Source organism: Phyllostomus hastatus, unplaced genomic scaffold (assembly GCF_019186645.2).
Source record: "Phyllostomus hastatus isolate PE091 unplaced genomic scaffold, TTU_PhHast_1.1 phas_scaffold_21, whole genome shotgun sequence".
NCBI lineage: Eukaryota > Metazoa > Chordata > Mammalia > Chiroptera > Phyllostomidae > Phyllostomus > Phyllostomus hastatus.
The window spans coordinates 25,501,254-25,514,025 of record NW_025334017.1 but is presented as its reverse complement, the minus strand read 5'-3'; the positions used below and the strand labels follow the sequence as shown (position 1 = coordinate 25,514,025).

Sequence of the window (12,772 nt, the reverse complement as noted above, 5' to 3'; positions counted from 1 at the left end):
GCAAGATGCTTTATTTGAGACAGCATTATGTTCAGTCTGACCTTTTTCTTCCTCGCTGCCTTTGTAACTTGCTCAAATATTTGTATTGAGCATCTGCGTTTCCTTTACCAGCTGGGTTGAATCCAGAAGTGTAGCTTTCCTTCTCTGTGTGAAGCTGTCAAATATAGCACTACCAAGTTTAACCCAGAGAGTTTACTGAATATTCATCTTTGGTCAAACAGTGCAGATCTATCTGCTGAAAGAAGTTGACAGAGCCTGGTAATTTACCTGAGGACTTTATACTGGGTCAGGCTCGGCCATGGTGGCATCCTCTTTTTCTTATTCATTTGACTACCTATTCATTTATTTGTTCACTTATCCATCCATGTTTGCCAAGGAGAATTAAGCTATAATTCTCTTGCTATAAAGACTTATAAGCTATAAATCTCTTAGGGGAGATATTTTGATGGAGTCATCCTGAGATACAACTTCTAATATTAAGTAGTTCAGCAAGGACAAAGGAGAAACACGTGGGTATTTATTTAATAAATTTAGGTGACCAAGGACAAAATAGTTTAATGGTTTTTAATAAAAGCAATACATGTGTATTGTATGAATTTCCTCAGATATAAGGAAAATCATCTGTGATTATATAACCCCGAAGTAATCAATAGGAATAAAACATTTATTTCTATTTTATGAAATCCAACTTCAGCATGATCCCAAATAATGGCCACCAAAGAATCACTTCCAAAAGAGCCTTTAGGGCGTAACTGAAAACATCTTCAAAATGGTTGTTTACATACTCTCCTGGCAGGAGAGACACCATGATCACGGAGGTGGTTTTCCCAGGGCGAGGCTTATCCATTGCACTCCGGATGTGCTGACTCTTGCCATTTCCCCAAATGTGGGAAACTCGACTGCGTAATTTGTGCTAGTGGGGGACTGTGTACGTGCTCTCCCTTGAAAAAAATAAAAACATAAAATGGTTGTTTACATGAAAGGAATGATAATTAACCACCAGGAAGAGAAAATAGTGGGCATCTGAGCAGTGCTTTTAGGAAGGAAGGGAGAAAGGAAGAAAAGAAGGGTGGTAGAATGACCAGGGAGAAGTTCAGATGAAACAGAGAAAATTATACAAGGGAAAATGGAAATCACCGGTGTTTACAAAAGCAAAGGGAAGATAAAGAAGAAAGGGAAATAAGTGGCCAGCTCAGAGTAGATCCTTTTGTTAATCAGGATTTTGTAAAGGTTGCAAGTGATAAAAACTCAATGTGAAGCAGAACACATCAAAAAGGGGCTATTATTTGCTACCTCAGTGGTGTATTTCTAGTAACTGAAGGGAAGATTAAACAAACAAATCCATGCAGAGTTAAGCTCTGCCTCCTGAACAATAGGAACCAGGGACTGAGACACCACTAAGATTCTTTTAGTGCATCTCTTACCTTTGCTTTTCTCTTGTATCATGTGCATCATCATATCCCACTGCAGACTGCCGGACGCCACGTGATAGAAAACATAACTGCCCAGAGCACACAAGCTTCACACTCCAGGCCTCCCACAACCTGTGAAGGACTGACTTTCCTTAGTTCCAGTCAGGAAAATCTCAGAGATTACCCTGATTTGCCCACTTTGGATAATTTGAACACCCCTGAACCAATCATCTGTGAGACTCATTTGACAAATTTACATCATCAAAAGATAGGTGATGGCAAGTAAGCACAGGAAGGGTCCCTCTAGAATCGCATGGTTTGAGTGGAAGGAAAAAGAGTGTGGGATTTTTTTTCTGGAAGCCTCTGGACACACAAACTAGAGATTTTCATGACTGTCCCCAAAGCAGCTCGATGTCAAACCATTTGGAAGAAGTTGGAGAGATAACAGCAGATCATTGTAGCTTCCTGTTTCCCTAGAAAGCATAAAACAGTCAGGCAATGGGTCACGCCACGAGTACCTGTTTGGTTTCTGGACATTTCATTACATTTCTAGAAGTATTCCCCATCCCCCTAGTATAGTGTGTCAAGAAACATTGAGTGCCCAGGTATACAGATTCCTTCAAAGCCAATTGAAGCATTTTGTTGCTCAAGAGTCTTTCACAAATTGCAAACTTTGAAACTGGCCCTCTAATATTTTTAGTTCATGAGCAAGGCAGACTAGGAAAGGGTGTGTGCGGTGTGGAGTTTTGAGAAAGGGTGGCACCATTGTTGGGTGCAAACTCCCTTGTGTTGAGCAGTTTATGTCAAAGCCTAAGGAGTTACTCCTGAAGAACTGAGAAAGTGAGTAGGAAGTCGGCATGACATTAGAGAGGATGGGAACCAGCCTGTGCGTCAGGTCTTACTTGGAACAAGCAGCCCTGGCTTTTGTGGAATGCTCTGGAATCATTCGTTGACCCTCAGAAAAACACTGTGCACCCCAACCTGTTCTATCTCTTTCTTTCTTCTCCCTCCCTTCCTCCCTCCCTCCCTCCCTCCCTTCCTTCCTCTCTTCCTCTCTTCCTCTCTTTCTTTCTCTCTCTTTTCTCTTTTCCTCCCTCTCTCTCTCTCTCTCTCTCTCTCTCAATCTCTGGTTAGGCATCTTATTTCCCTTTCATTTATCTAGGATCCTTTGGTAAGTGAAGTAAGATTTTGCTTGTAGGACATACCAGCTCTCTCTATGACTCAACTTTTTAAAAACACACCATCATTCTAGTGCATCTGTCCTGCTGGATTATAAACTCCATGAGAGCAAGAATCTGTTCCCTCCCTTTCTAGGCTCTTGGTGAAGTATGGCTAGCAGGTCTCAGTAAGCACTTGTTAAATTTAATTAACATATAATCATAAAATAATTGGACACAGTAACAATGTCTACAACTAAAGGAGGCTTAAAACACATTCTGTAAGTAAGATTTTGCTAATCCACGCTTTTGGTTACTTTTAAATCATATTGAGTTCATGTCAACCAATATTTATTAAGTGGCCTCTTCTCTACAATTAATTGTCTCAGCACTCATACAATGTAAGTTCAATAAAATGATCACTACAGCTCCAAAAAGATGGATGCTCACAAGAAAAGCTTACACTTTAAGAGAAATAAAGAGTAGGCAAGCTAAAGTGTAACCACTATTTGCTGTCAAGATGTGGGGGATGAAGCTGACAGATTCGGGCTGGCTGCAGATCTCAGCCCCCTTCTGCATCAAGAAACCCAACAGGCGAAACCCAGCATTTTGCTGCTGCTCTTGTGGCTGTTTTAAGAACAAGCAGAGTGAGTCAGAGGGCCATTATTTTTCTCCAGTGTGTTACCCAGAGAAGAGCATGGAGAGCTACTCCATTTGAATGAAGAGTCACAGTTAATGTGGAGGCATTGCTATATATTAACTAGATTATTCAGGAACCATTTGCAGACCATTTAAAACTCCAATGTGCTTAACTGCACATTTGGACAGTTAACAGAATCATTTGGTTTTCATTTTTCCTTAGGTTACTCATTTGTTTGTGTGGTTAAAGCCTATTTCTTCATTTGACAAAAACAAGTTGTTTTTTTTTAATTTTTTAACTCAACATCAGATGCCAAAGAAGGAATCCTTTCCCTTCTCTCCAGATGTAATGCTCTTAATGTTGAAAAAATTTCAGGGGAAATGTAGCAAAGCCAATCTAAACAAGGAGCCTAAACTTCCCAGGTCATCCAGCTCCAGAAATGCCACGAGATTGAATTTTTGCTTCTTAGTCATCCCGGGAATAAATAGGTATGACACAGGCTCTGACATTATGAGAGAAGAAACAATATTCTACAGACATATCACAGGCCTGTCATCCTCCATGACAGATGCGGGACCTAAGGAACAGTAAACAGAACTGTTAGTCCAGCCACATCTCATGCATAAATTCTGCCACTGCTTCCCATGGAGGCCTGGTTCTCTTTGCCTCTGTTGCACATAAAGGAGCCAGAATTCCTGCAGCTTCTCCTCCTTACCCATGTTCAATGTTCAAAGAGATGATTATCATCTTCCAACCTTCCATCAGAAAAATAATATCAAATGCCAGTTAGTAATTAAGATTTATATATGTATAAATGTACTGTATTCACATATATGTATTATATCTATACTATGTTTGGATATGTATGTAGATATGTATGCATATGAGTACAGGTATATAAATGTTTTCTTTGGCATTAGATTGTGGAGACTGCTAAAAGCCCCTGAATTTAAGCTCCTGACTACTTGGAAGCTTTATTCCTTCACACTATTCCTTTGCTTTTTTCCTTTCATTTTCCAATTTTTTCCCCACTCTCTAAGCTTTAGTCACATTAGCTGACTTCCAGCTCCTAAACCACACCAGGGTGTAGCTCTCCTTGGGACTTTAAATGTGTGCTTCTTTTGGACAGGAATGTCCTTCCTCCCTCCCATGCCATGAACATTTGCTTAGCCATATATTACTCTTCATCATTGCTTCATAACATTTCCTCAAAGAAGCTTCCTCAGAGTCCCTCAGACTCTGTTCTGGTCTGTGACTTTCTTTTTACCCACTTTCTTCAGATGTCTCTTGAGCCTTAGGAATGAGACACTGGAAAGCTTTAGGAAGCTTGAACACATGGTGGCACTTGTCACCTCTGGGCTTTACTGTAGAGTGATCTGACTGGATCATTTTATTGGCCAATCCCAGATGCCAGCATCCATCCGGACGGGTCATGTTCCTCAGAGAAAGCCCTTTCAGCCTTCTGCCCAAATGGGCAGAAGGAATACAGGCTTGGCTGCCAGTATTCCAGAAACCATGTCAACCAAGACTAGTGGGAGTCTTGGCATTTAGTATGTAAATATTTACTCAGTTGTCCTATTCTCAGTAAGTCTCTATATTAGTTTCCTATTACTGGTCTAACAAATTACCACACACTGAGTAGCTTAACACAATATAGTTTTATTGTCTTACAGTCCTATAGTTAGAATCTGAAAATATTTTACTGGAATAAAATCATCAAGGTGTCAGCTGGGGTGGGTTCCATTCTGCAGCCTCTATGGAGAATCTATTCCCCTGCCCTTTCCAGCTTCTAGAAGCTGCCCACTCTCCTGGGTGCGGCCCTCTTCCTCCATCTTCAAAGACGACCAGTCAAGTCCTTCTCATGCCACCGTCCCTCTGGCCTCCATTTTCTGCTTCCCTCTTCCACTTATAACAACACTTGTGATTATACCGGGGCACCCAGATCATCTAGGATAGTCTCCCACATCAAGGCCTACTAATTAGCACCCCTAATTCTACCTGTGACCTTAATTCCCTTTTACCATGTAATCTAATATAATCATAGGTGCTTGGGATTAGGATGTAGTCATTTTGGGGTCCGTTATTTTGCCGACACAGCATCTCAGTCCTCAGTTGTGCTTAGGGTAGTAACAAGTCCAGAGACCTTTGGTTTAATCCTCTTCATGAGCTAAATCTGTTTTCTCTGTGACAACATATAAAGGGGGTGGCAATTAATGACTAGAAAGACTGGGGAATAGGTTTTGAGGGTCTAACTAGGATGCTTCTTAAAGAGAATTTCAACAAATCTTCTTGTTTTTATCTCTACCTCCCCTGCTCCATTTTATAAATGCCTAGTATTTATACCAAATATTCCAATTCCTGAGACTTTGGAAGATTTCTCGATTATATTAGTACACTGGGTTGCTTTTGGGCTTTCTCCACAGCCTCTTTGGGGATTCAGCTTTCTCAGCTGTCTTTAAGTCAGTTGCCACTCATGTGTTTCCTTTCCAGCTTCCAAAATTTTGTTACTACTCTTTAGTTCTTGTGGATTTGTCCCTTTGGGATAGATTTAAAAAAAACTCTAAGTATTCCCCTTCTCATAGTCATGTACATTTTCAACTCCTCTGATTAAGATATGGGGTCAATTTTTCCATCTCTTAAATCTAGACAGGCTTCTGCCAATAGAATTAGGGAGAAGAGACAATATGCCAGATCTGAGGGGAGACCTCAGAAGACCTTACACATTACCACTTACTTTCTTGAGATCTTCTCCTTGTCTATATGAACAAGCCCAGTCTGGCCTGATGGAGGATGGTAGACTGAGTCAGCCCAGTGGTTGCAGGGGAGGCCCTAGAGATGAGGGAGCCCAGCCAAGGTCAGCAAACCTGAACTTGACCTGCAGCTGCCTGAAGGAGTCCTGCTGAGACCAGGTGAATCAGCTATGTGAGCCCAGCTCACACTGCTGATCCATAGAATTGCTAAATAAAAGGTTGTGATTTTAAGCTATTACATTTTGTGGTATTTTTGTTATGCAACAAAAGTTAACTCATATAACCTTTAAAACCTATTTATTATTATTTAGTAGAAATTTAGGGACCAAATGTTGATCCATATGTTCAGCCCTCCATCTTTTTCTAAAACTCTTGCTTGATTTCTCAGTATGAGACCTGTGCAGTAGAGCTATGCATAGAATAGACATCACATCAAAACTTAGTTCTGAAAATTTATCCATTTATTTTTCCTTCATTCACCTGATTTTTATAAAGCAAAAACTTTATCCAAGACACAGCTGACACAGCTTTTTGTTTAGGATGATCCCTGTTGGCCAAAGAAGCAATCACCATGACAATATTTAATATTCCATTTAAAACCCATTTTTATTCCAGATTCCCACCAATAGAAGGCATTGTCTTTCCTTATCTCACCCTCTGGCCATAATCTCTTCTAGTATTCTCAAACAGGAATAGCTTTAGTATCTTTAATCACAGGTTAGTATAGGAAATAATTTTGAAATGTGGCTAGTTAACAAAAATTAAAATCAGTTCTCCTGAGAGTCTTTTTGCTAATTTTGCATCAACGGTCCATTTAAAATTGGGTATAAATAGCCCATCTAAAATGGACTAAAGCCTTCTAACAAACTAGCAGTACATAGTCCATAGTTCAATGTTTAAAATCAAAATAGTAAGTATTAAGATCTAAATTTTTTAATTTATATTTTTAATACATATAGAACCTTGTTTTGTTGGCTTTCATCAATTTATTTTATTTTATCAACTCTTTATCATCTTAATATTTATTTATTTTTCAAGTCTGATCGTAAAAGAAATTATTTGAAATATCATAGTGAGCCATTGAATAGAACAGGCCTTTCACACACTTAAAGGATGATTGCTGTGACTTTGGCTCTGATGGTCAAAACAAAGCAAGGTATGTCTCTAATCAATATAATAATTATTGTATCCCATCCTAGTTATGTTAGGCTCAGGAATATAATCATCATTGCAGAGGAACTTTTCATAATTCCCCTAAGCACTTAGCTTCTGTTAATTCAGTCACAATTAAATATGCTTATTTTAGCCCTAAATTCAGTAATAATAGCTGATTCACAGCCTTTGTAGCCAAAATAAAGGATTTCTGAGCAATAGATAGCAAAAAATCAAAGTTAAAGGATATGATCTTCTCCTGATCTTGGTTACTAATGGATTTGATGTTTTTCTTGCATCTACCAATGATCATTATCATTTCCTAGATAAAATGCCAAAACTTTGGATGTAGCAACTTTATGGAATACATGAAAGATATAGATATGTAGATACTTTATAGGAAGAAAATACATCATATAGAAAGCATATGGAAGAACCAACTGCCAGTGAGAATATATGCTAAAAAAAATGGTAAAAATGTCTATAATAAGAGCCCAAAGAGGAAACTGATGAATAGTAATAAAAGCTAGTATTTTGGGGATCTTTCTATTTTACGTTCTCTCAACAATCCTACGAGATACATGTTATACAGGGTCCAGCAGAGTGTGGTTGGGAGGGTGCATGAATGTCTTGCACGAGATGGACAGCAATTTGAACATTTCACCTAAAATGTCATTTGGTGTTCTTGAGCATGATATTGTTATGTTACAGAATTACATGCTTATGATTTTATAATAAAAAGGGGTGTTATTTGTGTTGGACCCTGTAGATAAGGTAGCTGAGAAACAGAGCGTTGTATAACTTTTCTAATATTGTATAGCTAGAAGCAGGAGGAGCTGGGACTAACACCCAGGTTTTCAACCACTGCTGTATACTGATGAATATTCCACTGCAATATAAAACTGTATGCACATTGCTTTTCATGGAATTTGACCTTCTCTAACCCAGCTTCCTCTGTTAATGCTACAAACTCCCTACAAGACATTTTTATTAGTGTGAGTGAATGTGGGATTATGTCATCTTCTCTAAACAATTCTTTGCCTTGATGATTCTTCTCAAATGGCCCTCCATTAGCCTGCTTTTCACCTTTTGCTTTCATCTGACTTTATTTTTATAAAATACCAATATCCGTGGCCTGTTTTACTAATTAGTGAAAGGATGCTATGCTTTCATGATTATTGTGGTAGTCATAATCTCTTTTATGTTGTGCAGGTGCGTAGTCAATGCACCTTTTGAATTCGATGGAGTGTGGTCTTCCTTTTAATTGCAGTAAATTGGTTTCACTAATCACTTTGAGTTGTTGGCCAACATAGTTATAGATTTCTACCAGGTGTTCTACAAGAAGATAATTGCTTAACAGTACAGAGTGTCTCAACAGTGTTCATTGTAAAACAAATCCAAAGGTAACCCAGAATGCTGGCCTCATAGTTCATTCACTCATTCATTCATTTACTCGTTCAAAAAAAAAAAAGATGCAATGTGCATCATGTGTTCCAGTCATTGAACTAAACACTGGGAAAATAAAAGGCATAAAATATACTTTTGCCTTTAAGAATCTCACAATTCAGCAGATATTGTAATGAAATAAAGTATTTTATGAGCCATGAGAAAAAAAAGAGATACATAAAAATTTCCACAAGAGCCCAGAGGAGTGAATCACTAACTGCTTTGGGGTTGTGAGGTCAGAGTCAAAAAGGAGATAAAGACATGAGCTAGGTCTTGCGGAATGTGCGAGAATTCACCCATTGTGGGGGATGGAGCAGGTCCTGGGAACATCAGCACATTTATGTGTGGTTCACACATAAGGTTCACATGGGGGAAGTGTCTGGAGATGAGGCTGTGTCAGTAGAGTGGATAAAAACTGTAAAGGATCTTTTGCTTTAGGGGAAGAACTTAAACTATTGTTCTTATTAACAATGGAGAAGCACAAAACAAAGCTTTAATCAGATGGAACACATATCGCATTGTCTTGTAATTTTCTGTGTACAAGTCTGTCTCCCCCACTAGGCCTGTCAACAGGGCCTTCACATCACAGCTGCTCTACAAAGTTAAATGAATCTCAAATGAGTGGATTAATGAATCAATATTTTTTCAAAGATAACTTGGCTAGCCATGCACACCATAGCTTTGATTAGGGTCAGTTGGAAGGCAAGGGGACCATTTGGAAAACTTGTATTTGTGCAGCTATGACATGAGAGACAAGCAAAACATGACAATGAGAACAAAAATGCAAAGCTATCTAAGCACTGTAGTGAAATGGGCCACCAGCCACTCTCCCTACAGACCTTATGAAATCCTGAGAACAGGCGTGAAGAAAACCTTCAGAATACTGTTGTGCCAGTCACCCAGCTGATAGAGGGGTGGGCACTTACCTGTTCTGCCACCACCTTCATGAATGCTCATTACCTTGCTTGGGACTGACACTGTCAAATTTCTCATAAGTAAATGATACCAACAGGTCTTTCTTGAACTTAAAACTGTCCTTTGTTGTAACCCACATGTTTCATCAAATACTTTAGGTATAATCACATTGTTCTGATATGGAGTCTATCCAAACTGTCAGGAATTCAATCTATGTCTTTTCCTGGTTTAATAATGGTGACTTCCAACATCAGCCAAATTCTGTAGCAGCAATAGCAATAGTAACACTAGGCAAAAAATCTTATAAATAATAGAGAGGCTGAGAGTTGACAACACATGGAGAATGCAGATGAGAAACCACAGTGAGGCCTCCGTGAACATTTAAGTGTCACACTTTATAGTCAAAGCAGGAAAATTTGATGGCCCAAAGAGCTAAGGAATAAATGAAACCATTGCAAGGAAAGCCCTTAGAAAATGTAATAGACCAACAGTAAAAACCATTACAAAAGGTTTTCACCTTCTTACTACATTACTACATAACCATTACCTTCTTACTATAATACTATTAGCACTATATATTTATCAAGATGAATAGAAATTATTTTTTTACCTGACTCTTGGAAACACCTCTTAAAACAAAGGCAGAAGAAACATTTTTTTAAGTATACTATTTTCACTCTCTAGAGTTCTTCCAGTGGACACAAATTGTTCATGATTAAACCTTTTTCCTCTTTAAACTCAAACCAGGAGTATAAGCAGCTATTTTTCCTCATTCCCCCACCATCTTAGAAGCTCAAAGGGCCTTGAAGTTATACTATTACCAGATATCTTGCCAGTGATAAATTTTCTCAAGCATGAAATGAGGAGTGGAAAAAAATCAAACACTAACAAGTGAATGTTTTACCATTTGAAGCACAAATATGATTAATTCCTATATCACACACTCATAAACAAAAGTACAATCAATATTAGGCCTCTGTGCTGACACAGAGGCACATGACACTTGAAAAATCATCAAGCTTTAAACAAAAATGAAAAACCAAAAGAAAAGAGTTGGTCTTGCTTAGAGATGATGAGTTTGGCCTTGAGCGATGCTATTTCTAATGGAAAGCAATTACCCCTTTGTTGGTAATTGTCCTCCCTCATTCTCTATTCAGTTTTAGATAAGAGTTTAACAAGATGCAGCATAAAAATCAAAATGCTAAAAACCTATAAAAACATGGTTTTAGTTTTCATTTTGAGCAATTAAAAAAAACGAGACCACTGCTAAATAATTCCCTCCAAAATTGCTGTTTCTATAGAGAACTCTTTTGAGCTTTCATTTCAATCTTCATTCTTAGTCTCTACAGGTTAGTAGACCTGTATCAGAACCACACTCTTGAAGATTCACAAGAAACAAGGTAATTTCATATTTAAAACTTGAAAACTCACCAGCCTAAACATGTGCACTGTGATAATCATGACAGCCCCGTCAAGGTGATCAGTAAAAGCAGGAGTGAGCACATCTGTCTAACTGGCACTTCCATCCCAGCTGACTCATCTGGGGGGCCAGACAAGCTGAGGTTTGCCAGCAGGGTCACATGCCAGGGTGATACCATGTAACCTTCCTATCAGTGGAATAAGCAGCATGTTCAGGTTGAACAGAAGTCCAGAAATAGGGTCACAGATTTTCTTATGAAGATCTACCAGAAAACCATATTGTTTCTCACTGCTCATCAGCACCAGCCTTTAAAGATGCCTTTAATTATATTTTAGGAGAAAGAGTCACATCGATCAGCCCATAGGTTGGCTTGTTAATTTTACCAGTGAATCAGTTGATATGGAAATGTTGTTTCATTTAAATAGCTGTATGTCAACAATGAACTTTCAAAAATACCAACTGTTCACACACATCAGCTCTCTCTTTCACACTGTCACACATGCACATTCGAGTGTGTCTGTGTTTGCATGCACAGGAGTGAAAGGGAGATTTGTTTCTACATGAGATGAGGGTGTGACATTCAGCTAGAGATGTCAAACAAGTGCCTAGACACTTGGCTCTGGAATCAGGGAGAGAGTATGGAGACATGGGAGTCATCTGCACAGAATTAACAACGGAAGATATGTCAATGAGTAAAGTCGTAAACGGAAGAGAAAGGTAACTTTGGGAGTGCTGTTATTCTAAGCGTTGCCTTTATTTCAAATATAGGAATTGAGTTCATAATGTGGTGAGCATTAGTGCCTGTTTTTATTAATGGGGGATGTTTGTTCGTTTGTTTTTGTTTTTGCCTGCACAGCATCCATTCCCATTGGAGGATCAGGTGAGATAACACCGCCCCATTTCTCAGGAAGCACACCTGCCAACTCCAATCAGTGCCAATAAAAATCAGTCCAAAGAGTTTTGCTATGAGGAAAGATCACCCAGTTTTCACAGCAGCTGCTGAACTGGAAGCAGTTGCTGAACTGGAAGCAGTTGCTCAGTCTCATCTTCTCCACCCCTTGGAGAAAGCATTCCTGGGGGTGGTTTTAACAGAGAGGAAAGGACCGGTAGCTTCCAGGGGCAGACGGAGGGCTTCTGGGTGGCAGCATCTGGTCCAGCAGACCAAGTTCTTCCTGAAGCCGCCATACCTCTGGACTGTTCCCTTGCCACTGACAGGATCCTGATTAATACAAACATTAATACTTGTGGAAATGAGTCAGCATCAGAGTAGGAGGAAAATGAATCATAGATTTGGAGCTGTTCAAAGAATGAAATCGTTTTTTGTCCAAAATGTGAGTTTCTGTGATTTTCCTTGATTGTTTGCCTGGGGTATATAAGTATTCATCTTTTCAGAGCAGAGATATAAAAACACAAGCGTTCAGAGTTGTGGGGAAGTGACAGAAGATGGAGTCTCCTGAGAGAAGCCAAGGAAACAAGGATCTGGGGACCATCTACTGCAAAGGCCTCTCCTTGCTCCGAAGGGCCGCCTCTTAGCAGCGTCCCCCCAGCAGACAGTCAGGGTTAGTCAGTCTCTACCAAAATCTTTTCTCAGGCTTACTTAAAATACACATAAGAGATTTTCCCAGTTGTCAATATCTCGATTAAGATGTTTCTCAATTCTCAATCTATTTATCTATACAACCTCTCAGGCAAAACCCATACACTGCATTAAAAACAGTAATATATAGAAAGTTTGAACTTATTTGGTGTCTGTATTATGTAGTAAATGCTCAGAAGAGAAATGTCAACTTAGCTTTCATGTGTCCTGATGACAATTTAGAACCGTCAGAATCCGGAATTATAACTGTTATCATATAGTGAGCCCTACTGTATGCCAGAGA

The 12,772-nt window shown here is 39.0% G+C and overlaps 1 non-coding gene across 1 annotated transcript; it reads left to right on the top strand.

Annotated features, from left to right (window-relative positions):
- The first annotated feature begins 781 nt into the window (after window positions 1–781).
- Window positions 782–945, top strand: LOC123833394. The gene has a single exon (XR_006788234.1). It is a non-coding gene; the product is annotated as a U1 spliceosomal RNA (small nuclear RNA).
- Window positions 946–12,772: the final 11,827 nt, after the last annotated feature.